Source organism: Anguilla anguilla, chromosome 5 (assembly GCF_013347855.1).
Source record: "Anguilla anguilla isolate fAngAng1 chromosome 5, fAngAng1.pri, whole genome shotgun sequence".
Taxonomy (NCBI): Eukaryota; Metazoa; Chordata; class Actinopteri; order Anguilliformes; family Anguillidae; genus Anguilla; species Anguilla anguilla.
In genome coordinates this window covers 50,256,904-50,282,304 of record NC_049205.1, presented here as the reverse complement: position 1 = coordinate 50,282,304, position 25,401 = coordinate 50,256,904, and the positions used below count along the sequence as shown (strand labels likewise).

Genomic DNA, 25,401 nt, shown 5'->3' with positions numbered 1-25,401 from the left:
TTTTATTTACATCTGCTGAGCTTGTAATGCACTGAATGATAAATAACTGTAGAGAGTAAAAATGCGTTGATCTGTTCACGGACGAAAATGAAAACCCAGGGGTTTCATATTTAATAGATTTAATAGATTAATGCTGCATGCTAAATAACACTATGACAGAGGTCACATGTTCTATTGCTTTGAAATGAATTACTCTTTCCTGTATTGATGGATATCCTGGTAAATAATATACTATGACATTCATCAGGGAAAAGGACATGTTTATAATAAGCTCCACATAACCTGAATCACATTTGAATAGGTACACTACTTTTTTCAGACTGCATAGGTAAAACACCACTTATGAAAACGTATGAAAACTGTCCATTGTCAGACCAGGGTTATGTGTCACGGGTCTGGCTGATTAAATCACATTCATACAAACTGAATTAACAAGTATATGCTTTTGTTCCAGCTAAAAGTTATTATAATGATGCCTCTTTGTTGCGGTGAAACTTTTTTGCTTTTGCTTTTCTATAACAATACTCCTGGCCTTTCCCTTCTATGTTACTATATGCAATAACATAGCACACTTGATTTTTTTGTTATTCTTAATACTCAGTTACTCAATGAACAGAGTAATAAGAATAGAAAGGGGACCAAAAGAAAGTGACCTCTCTTTTACTCTTCCTGTTGATATTTTGTTAACCTATTACAGAATCAGCTAAATTAATGCAATACAATTTACTGGCATCCATGCATTATCATAGCATAGTTTTACAATATCAACTAAATCTTGTACCCAATGTGCCTAGTGACAATTGATCAACTCTGCTATCGAGCTTCCAAGATAAATGCATGATTAATGGAAATCACTATAAGGATATCTAGAAGCCTCAAATTATCATGCCTGCAGTTATGGCAAAAGTAATTGTGTTTAAATGAGATTTTGTTGAAAGAGGGTAAAAACAAGTTTGCTTTGGGTTAGATTTGTGCTCAGCGATGTTGATGTGGTCTGAACACAAAGTTTGCATTTAACAATTTAAAGTGAATGAACTGCAGCTGCCAGGCTATTCATGAATGAAGGGAAACTAGTAGGTGGGCTGCATAGACAACACATTCAGTAGCTATAGCTGGTGGTTTTCATGCTCACAATATGTAGAATGGTGTCTTGTTTTGGGCATTCATTTGGGGCATGCAAAATGCATTGCAACTCTTGGACTAAACACAAAGAAAAATAACCCTGCAGTCACACAAACACAAAGTCGACTACATGCACGTGCATGTGCACGGATACAGAGGCACATGCACTCGTTCAAGGTCCAGTGTTTGTGTTAGTTAAAAAGATATTAATAGTGCAATCTGTATCACTTTAAATATCAGTATTATCGGGAAAACATTTGGCAGTCATCAAAAAATTCTAATATGAATGTAAAAGTGGCTGATGGGGTTTAATAATGGAGGAGAAATGATAGCCAATAGGTTATATATCCTTGAAATGTCAGGAAGCTAATGCTTTTAAGATTGAAATGCCGTGCGTGTGGCAAGTTTTGTTCCAGGTGGCCTGTTAATTAATTAAATTTGATTAAGCTGTTAATTCAGTAAGGTCTAACACCGCGTTACAGTGGAGGGCTGGAGAGAGGTTGTTGTTTGAACAAATATATAAAACAAAGATGTTTGTCCAAATCAGAAAAAAATATATAATATTTGACCTAAATAGGATCTCTCCAGGAACTGTACTCCGTGGCTGCACAAGGGCACATCTGGTAAATAAAGCCAAACAGCTACATGCAATATATTGAAACAATCATTTAAACGTGCCGTAAATAGGAAATTAGTGTAGGAGCTGTTAGAATTAGGAAATTAAATTTATTCCTTAAGACACCACAGCAAAGGACTACACCGCACGAGGTTTGGGTGTCCCTGGCTTATGACGCGTTTCCTCTTTTCCTAGTGTAGGAATCCGTCGTTTCACGTTACCCACTCTACTCGGGTTAGTTTGAGAATCTCAACGAGGAGGGGTTTGACTCAAGAGAGGCAGGACTGCAGCCTGCTGTACGTTCAAGTCTGGCAGCTTGCGATGAAATAGTAGCAGAATAATAGGTACGTACCAATGTTGTTTAACGACTTTTTTCTCGCTGGTTCCATTGTGACGCCTATGTTGACCTTCTCAGAATCACCGGTGCATTATTTTAGCATTTGATACTTGCAAACGTAGGTTGACAATGGCTATCGGATGAATGGAAGGAGCATGGAACACCGTGATTTAACTGGCTTGCGAAGTAACATCGTCTCTGGTTTCAAGATTCGTATTCTGACTTCTGCACAATCTGCCGTTTTCATTTTCCTAAAATGACTTGACCAGCAAACAATCTAGTTGTCCTACACTGACTAAATTTGTCTGAACGCTTTCTCGATGCATTTAAAAAATATTAATTTCTCGATTAAATGTTGTTGGTTGATTAATTGTTTATGATTGGACCTGGCACCGTTAAAATAAATAATATGAGTTGCATAAGACTGGGTAAAGCAAAATTGTAGGCTACTGTCCTAACGGGAGCTTTCGGCATGAGCATTGGAGAGTAATTAGTTGGAAAGATGTGAAATCAACGGTGATAAGCAGTCGCGTAAATGTCCACGGTGAAACATCTTCTTGGACACAAACCCCACTATAACGATCCTGATTAAATCAATACCTTGAGCGTTTGTTTTAATTAGTTTTTAATCACCCATTTAGCAAATACAGTAATTGGGGGTTAAAGCAATAGCCTGGAAGGGTGAAACGTGAAGCCGCCATATTATAATGGTATCAAGCTACTTCCATTAACGCTCTGAACCCAGCATGACACATTTATTTAATATGCCTAAACTTTATTTATTAAGGCACATACACGTAGCTTGTCTTTTATACATGTTTGTATAATCATGTGATGTATTAGACTGAGGTAAACGCGAGGGAAGCGCACAAGACCTTAACGGTTTTACAACAATTACAAGTACGGTCACTTGCAATAGCTGTTCGAATTTAAACCGCAAATGCTGTTTTATAGTGGTTTGCATTATAACTGCACCTGATACGCAACATAGTTACATCGGAAAATAAAGATGGCTTCATTTAGAGAGAAATAGGTGTAAGACCATAGTGCCTGAGTTGCAAACCAATGGGTTGGTTGGGTGGCTGAATTTTAACAATTTGCTGTGTAGCCTATTTTCATTGGCGTATCCTCTGAGAAATTTTAAACATACACATTGGACGCATTTATAGCAATACGTGCTTTTGTAAAATAAAATAAGCTTGCTGTACCGTATAAAAACATGGTAGTGTTTAGAGACAACAAACTTTTCACCGAGAGCCTTTCTCGTATGTAGTAGCCTGCCGATGAGAAGATGCATGCTTGGCTAGCAATCAGCACTGCAAATGTATCGTCATCAAACACGTTTGTATAGCAGTAGCAACACTAATTCTTACAGCGATAAGCGGAAGCACATTGTATCCCTGCAAACGGCGTAATTGTTGTTGCCTGTGTTCCTCGAAGGCAAAGTCGCCTTGAAACCGGAATAACGGCTATGGTTATATTACTCTATGTATATGTTTAGCCTAGGCTATAGGCTACTGTACTAGCGCACCACCCCTTAAGACTTAATTAATTTAACTCTTGTAATATGCTCAAATAGCTAATCACCGACCTCTGATTAGCAAAAATTATAAACGAAAAGCACGACGTTGAGATACCCATCACAATTGTTTTTTCTGCTGTTTTTATTTGTTAATTAATAGTGATTATCATGAAAAAATTGTCACTGGAATTCTCTTTGACACTTGTATTACCCAAGGCTCAAGGTCATTATTGACACCAGCCTTAGGCTGCGTTGTTTTATTTAATAAAACAATTATCCAATATTGGAATAATCAGTGTAGCCTTCTGTGAAGCATTGATTCTTGTAGATATTGGAGTTTCTAATTTGAAGTTAAAACATCAGTATACTGTTAAAGTTGTGACTGTGAGCTCTAATTTAAAGGTTTTCCATCCAGATGGCATGATCCATGTAGGAATTACAGCCTTATTTATACATCCCCCCCCCATTGCAGTGGAGCAAAACTTATTGGACAATTGGTGGCTCAGCTGTTTCTTGGCCAGCTGTGTGTCTTTGCATCGTTTGTTCATGCACAAGAATGCTAACAAAAGGTCTAGAGTTGATTCTAGGTGTGGAAGTTTCACGTTTGGAGTCTGTCGCTGTTGTTGCTCAATATGAGTACCAAATAAGTGGCAATGTCAGCAAAGCAGGCCATAATGAGCCTGATAAACCAGAATAAATCAATCTGACATAGTCAAATAGTAAATGACTTGGTAGACCACGGAAGACCACTGTAGTGGACTCATTGGACGACGCTTCACCTTGCAGCAAGACATTGAAAATGTGACTGAAAAAAAGATGAAAGCTTACTGTGAGCTAAGTAGTATTGCATTTGTTCATGGATGTGTTTTTTTTTTTTTTGTGGATGGTTGCCATTTTGTTCAAAGCGGGCATTAGACTAATCAGTTTGATGGAGAAAGTACTGCCAGGTGGAGCCTCACTGATTTATGAGACCTTTGTTGTGTGTGGCAGGGTCAGGGTCATTTCCTTGATCCAGTTTAGACATGTAAATGTGATTGGATTTGGCCTCGCTGGGATCTGTACTGCAGCAACAGCCACGAAGAAGATTGACTGTACAGTGTAAAATGTGATTCAGGCAGGACGCTGACCTGTTTATATGAGACGAAGAGACGGATGTTTGAAACTGCTGCACAAATGACCTCTTTTAGGGGCCAGGTTTATAAGGAAAAGTAACCATTGTGAGTGAGTGAGTGGTTAACATTAGAAAATGCAACAATGTGATAGAAAAAAGTAAAGTCTTTAACATAGTGAGAGAGTGGCTTTAACATAGTCTGATCTCTGCATATGCAAAGGCTGCAAAACATTGTCTTACACTTACATGTTTGTAGTATAGCCAAACTGATTTGCCTGTGACAACCCATTGGTTGGACAAATGTTGACATTCTTGTATCACATGTCCAAGCTGTAATCTCATACGAGTCGTTCCATGAGCACTGAATAGATTTCTGCTGATTCCGCTAATTTTCCCTTGAATGAAGACATCCCAGATGACCCTTCCGAACAGCAGTTGTGTGATTTAATAGCTGAGTGAAAACTGGTTTTAGTAGGCCTATTTTTTTTCTGAAATGGCTGGTAAAGAATGAATTAATTTTATGTAGTTTAGCAGGATGAAGTTACAGTAATCAAAGGGCTTTTGGAATATGTGTAGGAGCTCGTCTGCTAAATGCCCAATGTAAAATGTTAATGTAAATGCTGGTCTCTGTTTGAATCTGAGAGCAGGGGTTGTCTTTCCTGCATCACTGTCATTGTCATGTAGTCACAGTCTCTTATTGCTTGGCCTTTAGGCAGTGTCACATGTCTTTGAATACATTCTGGAAATTTTGTTATTTTGTAACTATTATTTCATTATTTATAAGTGCAAAACTGGCATACTGTGTAGGCCAGTGGCAAAATTCCTGGAAAGCATTTTTGCCAATCATGCCTTAGGTTCACAGTCGGTGAGCTGATCTCAGCCTATTAACCTGGGTCCCAACAGGCTTTTTTAGAAAATGATTCTCATGGTCTTGACCTCTGCCTTGTTGCACAGTCTCGCTGTGATAGGTATGGTTTAGGAAAGTTCCGGATGTTTGTGGCATGGCTGAATGCAAAGGAGAAGCGTCACGTTCCTCCGTCAGATCCAGTCAGCAGCTGGTCCTCGGGGTTACTCACAAATTGCTCAGCTGATTTATTGATCTGACGTGCAGCTGGCTGAGGCTGGAGGAGAGGGCAGCCACCACTGCCATCAAAGGCCCCTGAGTGGAAATAATGAGCAGTTGAGGCCTGGGCTGCAGGCAGCGTAATTACAGGATGTGCTGTGTAAACACACTGGTCCAGAGGACCACGGCACACTCCACTCTCCAGGCCTGCTTCAGGTGGTTCAGCTTGGGGGCAAGAGTTGGGATGGTGGTGGGTCCAAACCTGGCTAAACATTGGCCAGTGAGCAGCCAAGTTGGGTGGGGGGTAAGTTGGGAGAGCCAGATAAGGAAGCTGCGGACTAGGGAAATGGATGGATGAGTCATTTGGGTATTAATAAAATAACACCTCCATTTTAGATTAGAGGCCATGTTTTATGATTGAGACTTTTATGAAGTTTTGCTTTCAATTCTGGTTGACACTAGTCAACTTAGTGGGACTAAAATGGGACCAGCTACATGCTATGCAATAAACTGGTATATGCTATCGTCTCCTGTGCATTTAAAGGGAGTTGACTGATGCTTATGTTTGAGTAATGGCTCTCATGTTAAGTGTCGCTGAACTGTGAGGGAGCAGCAGGCCATTTTCACTTTAATTAAGTTTACTTAATTAAAATGTAACCGCTGTTGTGTAGACACCTTTGAGAGAGAGAAAAAAACGAATTACTCTCAAACCAGGACAGCTCATGGGCAGGGTTTGCTGTACTTATCTGTGGCTGCGATTAAACTCAACTGCGATGCATGGGTCGTTTACTGAAGATGATCTAAGCCATTTTGTAGACACTTTCTTTCACGATGTGAAGTACAACTGTAAATTCCAAGTTCCGCAGTGGAGGCTATAGTTGTCCATTTTTGTTAATTTGATATTTGAATCCCTGAGATTAGAGATTAAGTTAATCAAACCCTCCCACACCACCCAGGCAATGTACGAAACCCCAGTTCTGTGGAAGTTATGACAAATTGGGAAGGAAGACATTATATTAGTGATTTATTTGTAATTTTATGCAGGGCTTTCCTTCTTGATAATTGGACATAAAGAGTAAAACTGGGAGTTTGTTCCTAATTAGCGTAACTGGTTGAATGAATGACAATTTATTTGACGATCTAAGGACGAGATTTCATAAGACTGCATAGCAGGCAGTAATCCTTTAAAAATTGTTGAGGATAGAAACACAAGAAAGCCAACAGGCTTATTTCCATTGTGGTCCTCTAACATTTAAACACAGACATGGCAAAAACATTCAGTCAGTTCAGTTAATTTAATACAGATGGATATGACTGGGAAATACATTCACCACAGGACAGGCAGCATACTGGCAGGTTTCAAATGTTCTTTCCTTTTATTGATTAGTGATCTAATGTGTAAATATCACACAAAACCAAATTTTTTGAAATGCTTTTCAAATGTATCTGAAATACTTTAGCTTTTGCCGGTATGCTGCTTAAAACTTTCAAGACACTCTTGCCGGAGAATTGTGAAGGAAATGTGTTGCTAAGCTTAATGTATGATCCTATGAAAGAAGAGTTTTGTTCTGAATAATGATTTGTGATTGGTGAAAATGTTTGCATTAAAATGAAATGTTCAGTGTCTGTATGTGACCTGGAGCCGTGTGGCCCAGTCCATTGGAGCATCGCGGCAGAATCCTCGGTTGTCTGCGGCCACAGGTGGTTACCGTGCGGGGTCTAGCCCGACCCTGGTGTTGAGCCAGTGACATTAACCCTCTGTCACACACCCTGGTGAAGCATGACCCTGTCCCGCCGGCCCTCCTGTTATGCCCACATTCGCATACCCACGGTTATAAATAGAAACGGCCCAGAGCGCTGCTCACTACTGTCACGGAATTAGCTGGAGGATACGCTCGCCAACAGTAACTGATAGAACACTGCAACCCCGGACATGAACAGGACCTGAAATTAAATGGCACATTTCAGGTGGTCTTTTATCAGTTTTCATGATACAGGCCAAGGGGGGGGGGAGACCCCAGCCTCAGCAAACATCCTTTAAAAAGTAAAGGTGGAGTCACACGGGCTTTGACGGCAGAATATTGCTGCCCTCCCCGCTCACGTTGAGGATCAACACGTGGCTGGCTGCCAGGCATTCTCATTGTTATTTATGCTCCGGTGGCCTTTGTGAAACCCTTGTTGAAATCTCTAATTCCAGAGTCAGGAATACGCTGTGGGTGAGGGCGACTGTTCTTTAGTGATCTGATAAAACCCCAGCCCTGTTATTAAGGAGAAGTGGGTTTGAAGAGAACATTCCTTTTGAGTTTTCTCTAATTGCCTCTTCAGCACGAGTGGTCTGCTCCATGGACCGCCTGGAAGTGTGTTTTTACCATAATGGCAGATGATGGCGCTTGATTTTTTATTTAAAAAAAATATATACTTATGATTCTGAATTACAGAGGCACAACAGTGATTGTTTGAAAATATGGTTTTGGTCTGAAGCTAGTTTACTCAACAGTGGAGATTATGCTGAGTAACAGTGGTGCCTTTCTGTGGGTGATCTGTGCAGAAAAGTGCAAAAAGGACTACATAGTCATCCGAGGAAACTGCAGGCTTAGGGTGCTGCAGAACCAAGATGCTACAAATCAAGGGTACTGTGCTTTAAAACTAGAGTGGTGTGCTGGTAGGACATTGATCTCTAGAAGGAACTCATGGAACTAAAATTGTTTGGACAAGTAGATTGTTTTACAAATTGTCTTCATCTTGCTCAAGTGATTAAAATTAAGCCCGGGGTGTAATCCGTTTTGCACCGATTCCTTTTTCTTATTGATTTTATAAACCTGCCATTCTAAAGCCTTTAATCAAAATGAATTGTTAATTTGAAACAAACAGGTGTTCTGTTGTTACAAATTAGGCTACTCACTCTAAAAAGGTTCTATTTTATTTTATTTTTTGCCCATGCTATTGAAAAAGGTGACGCATATTAAAAAGCTCTGTTTCAGGTAGGCGTCTTTCCAAAGTAGTCGATTTGAAAATGTTTTATGTAACCTGCAGTGCGATTCCAATAGAGGAAGGAGTACAGTCACGTTAGATGTGGCCCGTATGTTTAACGACAGCTGAAAGCCTGTGGACTTTCACGCCCTGCTCAGGCTGGCAGTGTGGGGTACCTTCTCCTTTATTTTAGAGCTTCGCTGCAGGGCAAAGGGATGCCCGCATGGTCGGAGCTGAAAGAGGATCTGCTGGCAGAGGCTGCTGAGAGCTTCAGCTAGCGCAGTACCCGGCCTGCTGGCCCGCTGGGCGGGCATTTCTATCAGCCTGCTCCTCCTTTCCCATGTCAGGCCTCTCCTTCACTGAGACAAAAATATATGAAGGTGTGTTGCTGCTAAACCGAGGTACACAGCGTGCCACTGTGAGCGAATATGAGGAGGAGGAGGAAAAGGGCTTTGTGTGTGTGTATGTGTGTGAGGGCATATATAAGTACGGGTGTATGCGTGTTTGTGTTTGTGCTTGCTTGTGCAAACATTTGTGATTCCGCTTGAAGTGAAAACCCTTTCAGATATGGCTGACAGACCACTGGCTTTGTGACTGTGTGAATCACAGGGTGCTGTGAGACTGAAGACTGATGCGTGCTGACACGCACGCTGCCATTTCGCTTTGTTCCATCAAAAGTGTTTTTCTGTGTATCAAATGAATATCTGCTGACCTGCAGCAAAACCACAGGACCCAGTGTCGGAAAGAGGCAAGGGTCATATTTTTCATTAGCTGGTCCAGCCGCTGAGGCTGTTCTTCCATGTTCCAGAGGAATCCATTACAACATTGTCCATTAGAAAGTGACTTTTTCCATTGCTACTACACCCAAGAATAACAGTCCTAGTTGGAATTTCCCAGGAAATGTTTATTCGGAGAGGATGGAAGAGAGAATTGCTTCTTGAATCATCAGAGATGGTGATCGCATGGTTGTATTGTGTTGTGCACTGCATATGAGGGTGGGGATGTGCATTGCGGTGGGAGGTGAGGGGGTGTAGCTTGGAGCTGAAATGCACACTTTTGCTTGGCCTTTCCCTTTGTGTTTCATGCTTTATGATGTTCTATTTTCGGTTTCTGCACTTCGAGTAAGGATACCTTTATCACATGTGTTCTAATCGAATGCGGTTATGTTACTCCCCCTCCGTTGGCTTGGGCCTGATCCGGTCTGGTATGTGTAAGTTTAACACAGTTTCCTGTCCCCAAGGACTAGTCTATATGAAACACATTGCAGTGGAGCTGCATTTACTCTCAAGTATCAACAAATTGTCTGTCATTTTATATGCAGTGTTCAGGCTCTGGTCTCTGCCTCAGTATTTTAGTCATTAACCATAGATGTTCAAATACTGGCTCAAGTAATGGATTAGTGATGTCATAGTTATTGTCATGAATAATTGAATATTGGGTCTCATCCCTTGACTGTTGCTGTCATCTCTGTGGGAGGATGATTTGAAGGGGCTTTGTCTCAGTCTGAAATATGTAGACAAATGAAACGGTGCATGACACAGCTTAAAAAGTCATTTCCAGGGGGCTACAATCACTCTCTCTTAGGGTAAAAAAGGCACAACATTACTTCATAGGACCGTCTAGCCGTGGAGTTTCATTCCTCAAACAGCTGCTCATGTCATTTGACAGCCGCCTGGCTTTTCTGTTGTTTTCACTTTGGTTTTTTTTTTTTGGGGGGGGGGGGTTCTATGAGAACACACCATGAATGGTACTCTTTGTGGATTCCTCGAGCTCATTTGCACAGACAACACAGGAGAATGAGGAGCTCCATGGGGCTCCTGAGCATGAAGGAAGGAGGGGCCGGTGGGTTCAGAGACCACAGGAAGTGACTCATAAGTGGAAGCCTCTTTATTCCTTTCTGCCCCCCCCCCCCCCCCCCCAGGGTATGCCGAGCCTTTTCTAGAAACATTTGTGGTATGTCGGAAGTGGACGTAGTATAGGAGAAGGGGAGGAATCCTTCCTTCACTGTGTGAATGGGCTTGGTAATGAAGCACTCAACATCTGGTGTCTTCTTAACCCCCTTGCATACCTCCTCTGCTGGTCACAGCCGACTGGGAATGGTCCAACATGCCAATTTCTGACGGCTTGTGAATGGGCTGGAAGTGGGCGGGGTTACGGAAATAGTTATTCCAACCGGAGGACAGTGAATGATTGCTTGAAGTCTAAATACACTTCTGAAGTAAGAAAGGACTGCATAGCTTTAGGCTATTTTGTCATTGTGTTTTCATCCTTGTCTTTGCAAGGAGTAACGCAAATCTGTTGTGTAAATATTTGCTTGAGCGCGTAATGAAACGGAACTGATTAATTGTTAGGGTTCCTTTGACTTTCTCTTTATTCCAGGTCAGCGAGGTTTGCTGTACCTCATCATACAGTCTTTCTTGTTGCTAATGGTGAAATAGGGTGTTTCTGCTCAACCTGTTTGGTTTTGTTTGTTCAGACATGCATAAAAGATCAGTGGATATTTTTAATATTCTGTGGCTTTTGTTGGATGACAGCGTTTAAACCATTAACCCCACGTAAGACAGTCACTTATTTTTATGGTGCTTTTTAAACGAGCTTGCTGGTACACAATGAGTTGTTAACCATGGCCAATTCAGCACTAAACCAACCAGCTCATACAGAGCTGGCCAGTTTCATCAGCCACGTGCCAGTAGCTGTTATTCGATTCACGCTGGCATAAAGCTTTTTGATGGTGATACACTAAATGCGTTTTGGCCCGAATGTCTGTCTCTGTAATACTTGGTGACTGTCTCGCTTTCTCTGGCATTTTTTGATGTTGTCTGTACAAGCCGCAATCACGCTATATAAGGGAATCCACGCTTTGTTTATTAGTGATGGGCAGAGTGGTTGGGAAGACAGCCAGACGTTCCCGGCTTTGGGAATGGGGGAAACTGGCCAGGGCGCGAGCTCACACACTCTCACCGGCTCAAAGAGTTTAAAAGCGGCCTCATGGACCCAGCAGCTGGATTGCATTACATGTGGACAGCTCAACGTTAATCAAATGTCTGAAAATAACCTTTTATTTGCTTGCTGTGCAGGGGAATCCTCGCTAGGGCCACTGATTGGGACATGGCAGCTAAGATTGGGTGCCCACTGCTTCTGGGGGGGAAGGGGAACCGGCAAAGGCAGAGCGTAGTCCTGAGGAAGAGGAGCAGAAGCATGGCACACGTAAAAACACATGCACACTCATACGTACCCTCGTGCTAAACAGAGCTGTGAACAAAGTTGGTCTGTCCGAAGTAGGTCGGAAGACTTGAGGCTGTTGTGGCGACCAACACTTCAGAGCCCTGCTGGACACTACAGGCCCTGTCGGTAGGCTGAGCGAGATGCTAAGCTTAGCCGCCAGCCATCTGTTACACCACTCACGCACACCACGCTGACACTTCCTAATTAAGTCAGTTCAAATCAGGGAAGCATACCCATAAATGGCAGCCTGGTGTTGGAAGGGTTTTTGAACGTTATATTCATAAAGCGGTTTGTGAAGCAGCCTTATCTGTATAACCACAACCGTGTGAGATGCGTTGCAACTCGCACGTCTTCTGCTCCTCTTTTAAATTCCCGTTGGTTTTGGCAACCGTATGCTAGGGTCAAAAGCTTCACTGAAAATGACCTTGTGATAAAGTAAAACCGGAATGTTCTGGCTCAGTGGGAGGACGAGAATCGTGCTCGGGCTGACAGTCCAGCTAGCACTTCCTCACGTCTCACTCATGACTGAAGCCAGGTTTACATTCACACTTCGGGTCACGGGTCGAAGCGGTCTGTGAAGCTTCATCCAGTCTTGGCTGTAAACGGCAATTTACAGTGTTGCTGGGGATACTGTACTGGCGGGAACAAAGGAAATTTGAACAACCATTAAATTATATCCTAAAATGATGCCTAATGCCAATTAGTCAAAGTGACGGTGGCTATTTTTGTATCAAAGGCCGACACTTTTCCAAGTAAATATTTTATTGCATGTTGAAGTATCTGGATTTCAGCAGTGCTTTGCCTGGTAACTGACAAATTACTTATTTGTTGTATAAACTGAAATAGTACATTTAATGTGAAATCCTTTGAGAGTAATTAGTCTTACTTTTGGTACTCTAGTCCAGCACATGGGCTAAATGGATGTTTCTTTGTGGAATCATTTGTACTTTTTATTTTTATTTTTTGATTCTGGTTGAAGAATAAGTGTTTTTTATTCTTAATGAAAAATTAATCCTTGTTAGTTTTATGTGCATTTTGCTAGAGCTCATTAAATGCATCTGGTCATAACTGTGGGACCTTAAAAGAGTTATTTGATGAATCATGTGCTATCCTGACTGCTTATCATATCATCCAGGTACTTTATATATAAATATAAAGTCTCATTTCAAACTCGGAAATAAACTCATGTACAGACTTCTCTGGCAGTCACTTATTGGTTCAACAATAAAGTAAATAAAGCTAACATTGAAAGCAAAAAGTAAAAAAAAGAATTTACAGCCTCAGGACTGGCTTGATGGAGTTCATCAGCATGACATTTTCGGTCATGTGACCAAAGGCTCTGGAAAAAACACAGCAATGAACCCTTCTGCCATGTGCTTGAGCATTCTGCCAATTTGGGGTCAGAGTGGTAGTTTTTTGAATGTATGAGCAGATGTGGGTGGTGGGCAGCAATTGACTGTAATGGGGGGGAGGGGGGGTTCATGGTTGAGAGAAAGTTTTAGAAAGAAATATAGCAGCGATGGCATTTTCAGGAAAATTTTAAACTATATTCTGAAATTGGGGTTTAAAAAATAACAAGAGCTTATGTGCCACTACCTATTTTAATATATCTTCATTGTTTCACAGGTATTACAATTATTGTTTTATAATTGGGGAAACTTTGGCTATTGCTGAGAGAAGTGGCTTTACATCAATAAAAATGAACAGATGAATATTTAGACCTTGAGCTGTAAAATTGTACATTGCCTTTGATGAAAGCATCTGCTTTGAACATTATTACTATACTGTTACTTGTGTAAATGTGCAATTAACTGCCTTCAGGCTTTTAAGATGTACATCGTCCTCAACTGCAGCTTTGAACTGAATTAAAGTAATTAAGTAATGGCTTGGTTGTGCACTGCTTGCTTGTGAGAAACAGTTTTTCTTGTTATCTTTGGATTGGTCTAAAATGAAGTTTATCAGGTTCTGTTTTGAGCTGGGCTGTGAAAGAAAGCAAAGCTATCTGGGAGGTTTTGTTTTTCATTTTTTTCCGGAATGTCTCTCCACAGTCTGTGGGATGTGCGGGAATGTGCCAGCTTTGGAGAGGCGCTGCTGCCTTATCTCCCACAGTCAAGTGGGCATTTGGCTCTCCAAGGCTAACTTCCCTTTCTGTCAAGTGCCTTGATTAATACGTTGTTTTTATTCACTGAAGGCAAACTTTGAATGATTAATTTGCCTTTCCTGTGAGCAGGTTGCTTAACCTCACATCGACAATGAGCTGGTGTTGCCCTGGGAAGTAAGCAAGCTGTTTGCATGTTGTTTGCTGTAATTTTATTTTACTGGCATTTGGCGGATGCTATTTTCTGGAGAAACATACAGTGCAAACTCAAGTGCAAAGATCAGGGATCAAAGTGCAGTAATTCCCCTGAGGGGGGAAAGTATTAGCCTAAAAGAGACTGAAAGTGCAAGGAACGCTGACTTGAACTGACACCTAGTACACTGTCCTGTTGAACATTAGACCCTTAAAGCCCAGTAGCCCCAGTGTCTAACAATAGCATTGCCTTAAATGATTGGTTTTATCTGCCATTGATTCAAGGTGCAAAACTGTAACACGTATACCACTGTAGTGCTTGGACTCTTTGCACTTTGATGCAAACACCCAAATCTCGATCGGTAAAACCAACAAGAACATGGCAGTCCCCTTCCCCAAAGGAGGGCTGAAATTGACACCCCAGGTTGATGATTATGATATTTTATAATCCAATAACTGTCTGCAACAAGTCAAACAACAGCTAATACTACAGTGATGGTATTGAAATCATAAGCAATTCAGTCTTTGTACATACGATAGTAAAATTCATTATTTCATTGTGCATTATTTCCATGAAACTGAAAGTGTTTTTCGGAGCACCTGAAAATAATAATGTCTATGTATGTAAACAATGAAAAAAATATCTAAATAGCCATAAATGCCATATTTTTACAATTGGAATTTGAACCTAGACTTGTGTAATATTGTGATTAATTGGCAGTGAAAACGTAGTATTGCAGCGGTAAGATCTGTCTGGGGGTGCCAGGCGAGAGAGCTGAGCTCCACTGTTACAGTGCCTCTGCGTTAAGTGAATTAGGAGCCGCAGCAGGTGTTCCCAAGGCTGTCCCGGAGTGTGCAGTGGGTCCTAGGCAGTTCCTTTTCTCAAGGGTCAAAGGTTAACAATGGTGGCCTCTTCAGAGGGAGCTGTCATCGGGCTGTTAATCAAGGGTTGTGAAAAAAATACCGCTATGTTCCAATGCAGTGGAGTTTTATTTAAAAAATGTCACTGCTATATTGCAGCAACGTAGTGAACCATTTTTTTTTTCTCTTGGGGGGGATCATTGGGTATGCTTGCGCTCTTTTCGCAACCGAAAGTATTTTTTTTTTTCAAACATCTCCCAAGGATAATTAGGTTTACTATTAAAAGCCGTTTGCAGATGGCTTTCAGAGCAGACCGAATGCCATCAGCTGCACGGTTGCCAGCGTGTACAGCGCACCGCTCCCCGTGCGGAGCTGGTATTCTCGCTGAAAGATAAGCTGTGGTGGTGTCGGCCGCCGCGCGCTGACCCAGCGAGAATGACCGGGCTCTTTTCAGAGCGCGGCACGGCTGCTCTCCTCTGCCCCAGGGCTGCCGTGTCAACACCTCCGCTGCAGCCTCGCGCAGGCGGGGAATCGCCCAGACTGCCTCGGCTCGCGCTAAATCATTTACCGCGGGGGAGAAGGGGGAGTCGTAAGGGCAGTGCTATGGCTGTGTCTCTTGCATTTACACTTCTCCAGGCCACGATTAAAATTTAAAAAAAAATTTTTTATTCATGGTCAGCTGGTCACCTACCGGTCAGGTCCTAACGGGCAAATATGAGATTCTAGTCATCGGATCAGAAAGGCCAAGTGTTTCAAGCTTTGACCTTGAGGGGTTCACAGTTGTGATTTGTGTAATTAGTGCTGATAATTAAGCTTTTTACTTTACCGCAGTTTATCCTTGCTGTATTATGAGACTTGGTATGTCACTTTAAGGGCTGAAATTCACTGGAACACATCCCCCTCTCTGACTCATTGACTTCGGCCGGCCAGCCAGCGATCATCTTACGCTAGCTCTCTGGCTTTGGTCTGTGCAGTGTGTGGATTTCTCCCTCTGCCGACAGTAGCTGCGGAGGCAGCAGCACAGGAACCCCCCGTTGTCGATACCCTGTTGGTTTAATCCATCATGCTGTCACTTTTCTGTTTTATTTCTACAGCCATCCTTCATTTAGCCTGGAAAAAAATCCAATAGCGTTACAGTAAGTGGTGTGTCCGCTCTGCCCTGCTCTGTCTGCTAGTGTGGGTCATTGTGAGGTTTATCAGGCCATGGGGCTTCAGGAGTCTAGTTATCTGGTCATCTTATTTTTAGTCTCTCTACTGATAGTAGAATACAGCACTGTGTTTCAAAGGCTCCATTTCTAAATGGATTGCAATACCACTTTCTTGGACCTGATGCACTTGGGTATTGGATCACAACCGAGCATTGTGGGAAGTTGAGTCCTTTAACCTCAACCCTTTTTTCATTTTTTTGATTTAGCAATGCTACCGCAGCAATCTTTTCTTTCTTTACATGATCAATTTCTGAATAAATGCTATCTCGAATCATTGCTGTTATTTTGGAGAAACATAAACTAGTTCAATAAAGGCAATTTTGACCTGGATAAATGACCCATTTGTAACGCTTCTATTTCAGTTCTCTGAAAAACAGTACAACAGTCTTTTCTTTGTTCTAAACACAGCACCGGAGTGCTCAATGCATGAGTTCATGAGGATGAAGCAAATACATCTGTTTAATACTGCCCTCATGAGCCATGTCAAGAATGCAATATATTCACAACACAAGGTTGCAGTTGGCTCACACCAGAGCATTAAAAACATGGGCTTCTATTATGAGGCAGGACACCAGTTTTTCTCACCTGAAATTCAGTCATCCCTCAGCAAGAGGTCTTCTTGTCAGTCAGTTATTAATTATCAATCACTAACTGCCATTATTTGATCTGCAATAAGAAAGCTTAGTTGACCACCAGAAGCTGTCCAGGAGTAGACTATTTAAAAAAAAGCAGTATTTAAAAAAAACAATTTATTTAATTTAATAGATGTTGTTCTATGCAGTGGGAAACAACAGTTGCAACAGTATAGTAAGTGCTTGAAGTTTAAAAAAAAAAAAATCAGTGGACAATTGCCACTAGGGGCAAATGTGAATAAACTACATTGGGTGCCATAGCCTTGTGCATTTAATCCATTATGGGAAAAAAAGACCTTCCCTTTAATATAACAGAACGTTGTTAGAAACAGCATTGTGAGGTTTGAGTCTTTGATGGTGCACATGTTGTCACTGACAGCATTACCATAATGGCGCGCTTGACATCAACACTCTTTACAGGGGCTGTCAAACATCTGACCGCAACAACTGGTAAGGACGGGAGTCTTGGTCCCAGCACATTCCAGAATCTGGGCTAAACACCGTCGAACTTTGTTTCCCACAGCATTTGGCAATGTGCTTAAAATGCTTATGCCTATACAGATCACACTGCTGGCTGTATTAAGGTTGACAGTTACCATGAAAACCTGCCAAAAAAGTCACGGAAAGCACTAAAAACGAAAAATCGCAGGAATGGCAAAAACGGGGAAAGTCAAAATAAAAAAAAAAGCAATCCATGACTTCCATGACAAACACCCAGCCATATGCATCAGTGACAGCACAGACCAAGCTTGCAGATGATGCTTCCCTTCTGTCGCTGTAGCTCACTTACAGTACACTGAACTCCTGCACGAGTGCCATCTCGCTCGTCCCATTCGTTGTACACACAGCGAGCGTATTGAAAATGTATCTGCGTGTAAACAAAAGCAGCGTCTGATGTAGAGTTTTATTCTGTGGCGGTGAAAGTGGTGTTGGTGAATGGGGACTGAATGACGAAGAGGGGCGGGGCTTGTCTCCGTGTTCCACAGGCACAGAACAGGTGTATTTGAGCAGGCATAAGCCACCAAGCACTTGCTTGTTCTTTTTCTGCAGTTTCTGTCAGTGGTTAATTCATTTCCCTGTCTGTCAGTTTTTCCCATAGTGCCAGTTTTTGTTTTGACATTTGAAATAATTTGCATGCAGATGGCTCTGTGAAGTATTTCTCTGGATTGCAAAGGATTGTAAGCTCTGTGTAGTTAGTTTTTTTCAGTTTATTACCTATTAATTGTCACTACTGACAATCCTAAGGGTATTGCATTTGTCTCATTGTGTTTATCTCCCTGTCTCTATCAAAGGTGCACAGCTGTGTTTTGCAACTACCAGTGAATATTGGCTGAAAGACCCATGGGTCACAGTACCCTCAGTGTGAATTGCCAGTTTGCACTTGTAGAAGAATGAGAAACACATTTTGAGACGGATGGTGGTGTTCAGGGTGATAGAGGTGGACTCTCAGACCGTCTGAGTAAAGCGGAATAGAGTTTCACTGCATCACAGTAAGCCAGACTTATGTGTGACTGACTAAGTGGGGGCCAGGTCAGGGTTGGGATCTCTTTACACTAGCTCTTGGCCTTGGGAGATGTCAGCAGTTATGGGGAGAGATACCCAGATGTGGGCAACTGAATAATGCCATTTTCTGTGCATGTGCTTCAGCAAAAAGGAACCAAATCGATTTACTTTTGTTATTTGTTTAGGACAAAGAAAAGTGGGTGGGGTAAATATGTACGTCACTAAATTAAAGCACCATTCTCTTGACCACTTGATTTTTTCCCCCTTGCCCAGACGTACTGGCTCACTGGAACATTGTGCCTGTCTGTTCTTTATTCTCTCAAACACATTCTGTTCATTTCCCCTGAGAGAAATGGAACATTATATGAGAGGGAAACATTTTTCCAAACTGGTAGAGGTAGGTTTTTTTTCCGCATCTGTGTTCCTAGCATGTACAGCATGTACAAGTACAGAGAAATGCTTTTCTTCGGTTTCCGTTGTTCTCTGCAACATTAGAGGTGTGGGTTTTTATGCAGCATTTATGAGCAGCTCCAGTTCTGGCTTTCCCCTGTTGTAAAACGTGACCTGAAGGCAAACAGATCATTTGTCATATCTTTTTTCGAGCTTTGATTTACACAGGTTTAGAATAAAGTTCACCTGTGCTGTGAGTTTAAGATGATTTAATGATCGCTGACATTATTATGAGGGTGACCTTGCAATCTGATTGTTTAGGAAAATGTGTCAGAGGAATGATGGACTGAAACAATCACTTCCAGCTCTGCTCCTGTTGAGGCATTCATTCCACCTGTGACTGGCGTGAAAGTTACTGGAAAGCAAAGGCAACAGGGTAACAGCACAGCAGAAAGGCATGCGCTGCAGCATTTGCGTTAAAAATTAAAATGTAAAAACCGTATTCATGATTCAACAGTGAATTAATAATCAATTAAGACCTTAAGTAGAACAAGGTGTCTTAGTGCTGGGCTAAAACAAAACCCTGCTCCCACACCAGCCCTTTTCAGATAAGATTGGACATCCCTACTTTATATGGATATTTCTATCCTGGTCCAGGAGAGCCACAGAGTCTGCTGGTTTTTTGTTTTTTTCCTTAAGATCAGAGGCCAATTCCGACCCAAGAGACCAGGTGAGTTAACTTTTGTCAATTTATTTATTTACACATTAAAAGTTAAAAAGGTTTTCAATAGGGGTATTTATTTCAGTATTTATTTATTTTAAAAACTGTCCCCATGCTACCTTTGCCATTCTGTTAATGCGTGGCATTCCATGACTTCTAAGCACAGCAGGAGGTTTTAAAAAGCATCGCATTACTGCCGACGCGGGTCCCAGGCCTCCAGGCTGGTGCAGCTTCCCCGTTGAGGCCCCAAAAGAAGGCTGCGTGCCAGGGGGAGCGAGCCTGGACACCGGGGTGTCTCTTGGACAGGGACCCCGGCGCGTGCCAGCCATGCCAGGAAGGACAACGCCAGTCACGCCTCCACCCGTGCTCGACCGGTCGCCTCGCACGGGGTGTCCTCCGTTACGTTAGCCCATTTGTTTCGTTAGCAACCTTGCCCAGGGCAACCGGGCATTTGCCGGAGAAATTACAGACTGCTCCAGGGAGCCGTGCCAGGTGACCTGCAACCTTTGCATTGCAAGCCCAGCTGCACAGAAGCACACGACAGCAACCTTCTTGTGGGAGGGTAATTCTCCCACTTTATTAAATGTTTTGGTGGGGGGGGGAACAAATCTCCCCGGAGACTAATGACATGTTGCTCGTGGGATCGCATAGATTTAATTAGGACTTTGTCTCAGCGCCATGTAGCCTGTGCAGGTTTGCGGTTTCAAGGCATTGGTGTTTTTTCAACTGATTAACTGTGGGGGATAAATGAGAGGACAGACATGGGAAGACCCTCTGTGGTGCAGAACTATCCTATACACAGTAGCAGGCTGTGGTCTGGGGTGCCGGTATCCTGCCTGTCCTGTGAAATTCCTTGGAATTTGGAACAGGCTTTTAACTGGCGGTAAAGGTCTTGCGAGCGTAAAACTCAGTCAAATGGTTTTGCACAAAATCACTCATCCACATGTCCACACGGTTCCCATGCCGTCGCTCTCAAATGCCTTTGGTGGATGCTGTTATTCGACAGCTAGTAAATGCGTCGGGGTAACTTACTTCAGAAGAAGGCTGTAAAGGGAACCATATAAAAGCAGTATGGTGGAGCACGCTTGTTCTAAAAAGCTCGCTAAGCCTTTGTATATACCCGCTGTGCGGCGAGTCCAGCTATAGTGTAAACCATGGCTTTATGCACGCTTGTGCTGATGTTCGAATGAGCTCTCAGCCGGTCTGCCTGCGACTCCATTCATGGCTATGGAGGGGGAGCGAGCTGAGGCACTAATGGAATTACAGGGTCCTGGCCTGCCTGCCAGCCAGAGCACAGCTAATTATTCACAATCTTTTTTTTTTTTCCATCTGGAGCAGGGGAGGGCAAATATCTTGCTTTGTATAGTACAGAGGCGGAGCCACAAACTCCGTTTGGGTTTTACTCCGCACAGATTCTCCATGGTCTCAGATTAAATTGTGTCTCTCCTCGAGACTCCTGGCCTTTTGACCCCCCACGGGGAGGGTGCTGGTAACAGCTGCTCCGCAGATGTTGTCGAACTCCCGAAATCCGCAGTTGAAAGAGGATCCGATAGGACATGGGGGCAGGGGGGCGGTTAGAGAATAACAATATTGAATGTGGCCTTTTAACTGAAGTTTGATCCTTTTTCAGTCATTCAAGCCAACTAAAGCTGTGACACAAATCAATGCTCTTATCGCGCAGTGCCCTTTAACCCCAGCATTAGTGTTATTTGACATTGCTTATAATTCATCGACCATGTGCATTCTATGCTCAAGCCCAGAGTTTTGGTTACGGCTGTGTGAGATTTTACTGGTCAAGATAAATGGCCATGGCTTTGTGTGAAAAAGGAGCGCTCTGAGCCATAGAACTGGAACATTTTTAATAATCAAGGTGCGCTACTCATCTCAGGAATAAGGCTGTTCCTTATTTCTTAGAGGAACACCAGGGAGCATCTTGCACCGCTGTTCTTTTGATAGATGACGTCAGCAGCCTGGTTGCGAGGGGTGACTTTGCTTCAAGCACTCTGATCATTAAGAGGCAGCCTCTTGTTTGGTGGTTGTTTTGCCCTGGCTCCTCTCATAAATCACTATAACAGCAACATCTGTAGCACTGATGCTTATAAAGGACTGCACAGTCACCAGAAAGAGAGGAACACTGATTTAATTTCCTCCTTTCTGTGTGACTGTGCTTTGGGCCAAATTGTATGGAACTTGCATACGTCAGCTGTGTTTCCTGGGAATAACACCTAGTTTCTGTTGGCTAGTTACGCATATTCCTGAGCCATGTTGGGTCAGTCAGGTAAACAGCAGGTGAAACAAGAGCTCTGGATCTCTGCTGCTATTTTACTGTTCCTACTTCAGATAGCCTAGTAGCCAGCTGGATTGTCCTGTCTGTCTGTCTGTCTGTGTGTGTCTCTGATGGATCACTGAAAATTGTAATTGAAATGAAAATCTTGTCATTGAAATGAATATTAAATTGCTCTTAGGCATTCATTGATTCAAAATAAATAATAAAATATATTTTAAATATGTTAGCATGAACAGTAGTAATACATGAATATGAACTTATGGTAGGTTTGGCACTGATTCCCCATTACATGCACATTACTTTTTAATACCAAGAGGGCAAACTGATGAATTGAAACTAACTGCATGTTTGTGTGTCTGTGCAAGCGGTAAGTGCTAATGTTCCATGAGTAGTGTTAATCTTCTTAGTCTCTACTTTACACTTGTACAACATGCTCAGTTTGTTGCTTGTTCATACAGCTAATTGGATATGTACATCAGTGAACTCAGAAAGCTATTAAATGTAAAGTGTATCTCCAGTACGTAGCCTACATATTGCTTTGCTCGTCTGGTCACCCTATCGTGAGCTTGTTTATTGAATAGGATGGAGACCGTTTTGAAGGAAACAGGCAAACCTTTTCCGAATTATGTGAGATGCTGCATTATAACAGAGGTCTCTGACCGCAGAGACCAGTGGATTATGTAGGCTAATCTGTTAACCTGCATCAGTGACCTCTGCTTGGCAAAGCACAGGTTCACTATCAATGTCTTGTCCTGGAAACCCCTCTCACCCATCCTACTGGAACACAGATACGGTCAGCACAGACTGGTCAGAAGGTTGTTGGGTGTAATGTTGGTCATTTTGCTGTTCTGTAGAACTTATGGTTCTGGTCTTTGTGACTACTAATGATGTTTTCATTATTTAGTTCTGTTTTAATTCATTTTTTTTTTACTTTTCTGTTTTGCTTGTTTCCTGATGGTGCTGATCTTTCATATAAAAAATCCATGCGCACGTTTGGCTTGTTTACTTTACTTGGCTATCATGGCGATTGGGATGGGATTTAAAAAGAATAAGGAAACTCTTTTGACCTTTTTTGACTGTACACTGTTAGGATCCTTTCTTCAAGCTGCCGCTGCCATATTAATCAAAACTCTGCATGGAGTTTAGAAAAATAAGCAGCTCACCACATTGCGTGGGATCTTTTAAAGGATCTTTTTGAGGTACTGTACAAGCTGCCATTGGATTGGCTGCTACTGACAGTTTAGATGTTCCTATGAAGCTTATCAAGTAGGCTACTCTGCTGAGAATTAGGCCTAACATTTACGTTTTTATTAACTGAGGCTTTCCTCTATAGTTACTTACAGCAGTATTTTGTGGAGGGTAGTCTACAAGTGAAGTCTATAGGATTCTGTATGAAGAATTGGTTTGGAGACCCTCCACATATGATCACTGTTCCAATAAAACACAGTAGTCCAGTCAGTTGTGTTATAGGCCTACTTGTAAAAGGAGGGTGCACAAAGTTTTGAGAACAGGGTTCCTGTTTGGGGGGGGGGGGGGGGCAGTGTTAGGCTAATTAAAGTTTTTTTGTGAACAATTGTATTTGCATAATGTAATATATTTATCCCATTTTGAGCATACGTTATAGCTTGTTACCCATGTTGTTTATTTTATGCAGCCTTTTTTGGTAATCTCTTATCAACAGTGCCAATAACTGTGGAACTATCTGTAGTATGGTCGTCTTCTTTCCCTCCCTTGATTCTAACTACGTTCATGCGCCTTCTTGCTGTATTTAAGAATTAAGCTAGACTGCCATGAAAAGAACCATAGTGTGACCGTGTAGGTACTGTATACTTATTCCTACCTCCAAGGGAAGTGAAGTGTTTGTAGCCATTAGAAATAATAACAGCTGCGCTTTCAACGGTGTGTATATATCGCTCTGGATAAGAGCGTCTGCTAAATGCCTATAATGTAATGTAATGTAATATGGATGTATAAACCAAAACCACAAACACTTTGATGTGATTGCAGTGTTTGAGGTGTGAAAAAATGTCTCCTCTCTCTAAGAAAAAACATAATGAAAACACTTGTTTGTGTCTCTTTTTATGTTACAACCCAGAGCAGAACAGGGTGCAGTTTGAAATTAAGAATGTTTAGTTAACTGAGAAAAAACTGCTCACTGAACAATGGGAGCTATGTGGGAAATTGGCAAAGTAAAATGTCACCTCAGTTGTGTATAAAAGCTATAATTGTGGAAAAATGAGCTGATGTACCGCAGGCCGAAGCCGTCTTGTTGATAGGAAGCAAATTTGCAGTTAAAATGATTTTATCGGTGTGGCATTTCCACCACGGAAATGAACAAACAAGAAGACACAGAATCGGGGATGCTGGCTCCGGCACATTCTGCCATTTATTTATTGAAATGCCTCCGCTCATTGTTCAGCTCGTGCAGGCGCGGGTAGCGGCTTTAGCTTGAGCGACGGTGCATGGTGTGGGGACCGTGCGGCGGGGACTTTGCTGTGTGGCTCTGCATTAGGCAGATGTCGGTGCGGCCGCGCTACGCGGGGCGCTGCCATTCTGAACGAATGGCTTGGTTAGCGGCAGGCACAGGAGCGCACCTCCCTCCCTTCACTGAGCCCGCGTCCCGGTGACCCCCACTTAGCTAATTGCGTAGCTGTGTCAGCAGTAATAAAACGCCAACGGACACTTAGCGGGCCTCATTGAGTGATCAGGGCTTAATGCAGCGCCCCAGATGGTGACAGATTTATGTCTGGGAATGACTGGCAAAAACCGGATTGAAAAGAATCCCCGCCTCATCTATCCAGAATATTCCATGTCCGCTGTGACCTTGATCGCCTCAGACTATCTTCAGATTGGTGGTCATGTGTCCTAATAACAAAATTGATTAATGGAAAAGGGTATTAAGAGGTTTAGGTTTTCAGACATCACTTTTGGAAAATGCGCTTTTAACTGTGATTTGTCCTGAAGTTCCAGCAGATCTCATTCCTTGCTATTTGGGAAGTTGAGGATGTGTATCCTTTTTGCACATTAATCATTTGTACAAGGTGTTTTGCTGAGTTAAGACTGATTGAAGGACTGAGACGGTTTGGTTTCCCTTGTGACACAACGAGAGGAACTAAAGAAGGAAGCTAGCTAAAGGAGAGGATTTGAATCTCACCTCACCTGCTGAAACATGACCACCTTTAATGGGGTAACTCTACACTGGCCCATGGTATGAATTACAGCCAGCAGCTAAATCTTTCTCCTCAATGACAGTCTTAATAGGTATGGTCTACACCTTTTATTTCCCTCTAACAATACCCTTTTTACGTCCCTTGGGTATAAAGATTTGTATATCCTTACAGTAAAGCTGAAGAAAAATACTGTTGTAATACTGCAGACAAAGCCACAGATATCAACACCGTCTCTGCTGTAATTTTGGAAAATAAATAAATAAAAAAGCCACTGATGTTTTTATCCACCGGGACAGGGGAAAGTTCTTTATCCCTGCAATGGAATCCCCTACATAACATCTCACTCACACTCAGAGGCTGCAATTGGGCCCGT

At 42.3% G+C, this 25,401-nt stretch overlaps 1 protein-coding gene across 5 annotated transcripts in view; it reads left to right on the top strand.

Annotated features, from left to right (window-relative positions):
- Nucleotides 1-1,929: 1,929 nt before the first annotated feature.
- The window catches only part of LOC118227671 (talin-2), a 114,975-nt gene continuing 91,503 nt past the window's right edge, over nucleotides 1,930-25,401 (top strand). For 2 of the 5 annotated variants that reach the window (XM_035418416.1, XM_035418414.1), the window contains exon 1: nucleotides 1,930-2,082. The gene's annotated coding sequence lies outside the window, so the exon portion shown is untranslated. Of the gene's footprint in view, nucleotides 2,083-8,934; nucleotides 9,122-25,401 lie in introns of all 5 variants that reach the window. The other 3 variants (XM_035418418.1, XM_035418417.1, XM_035418415.1) reach the window with 2 other exon arrangements.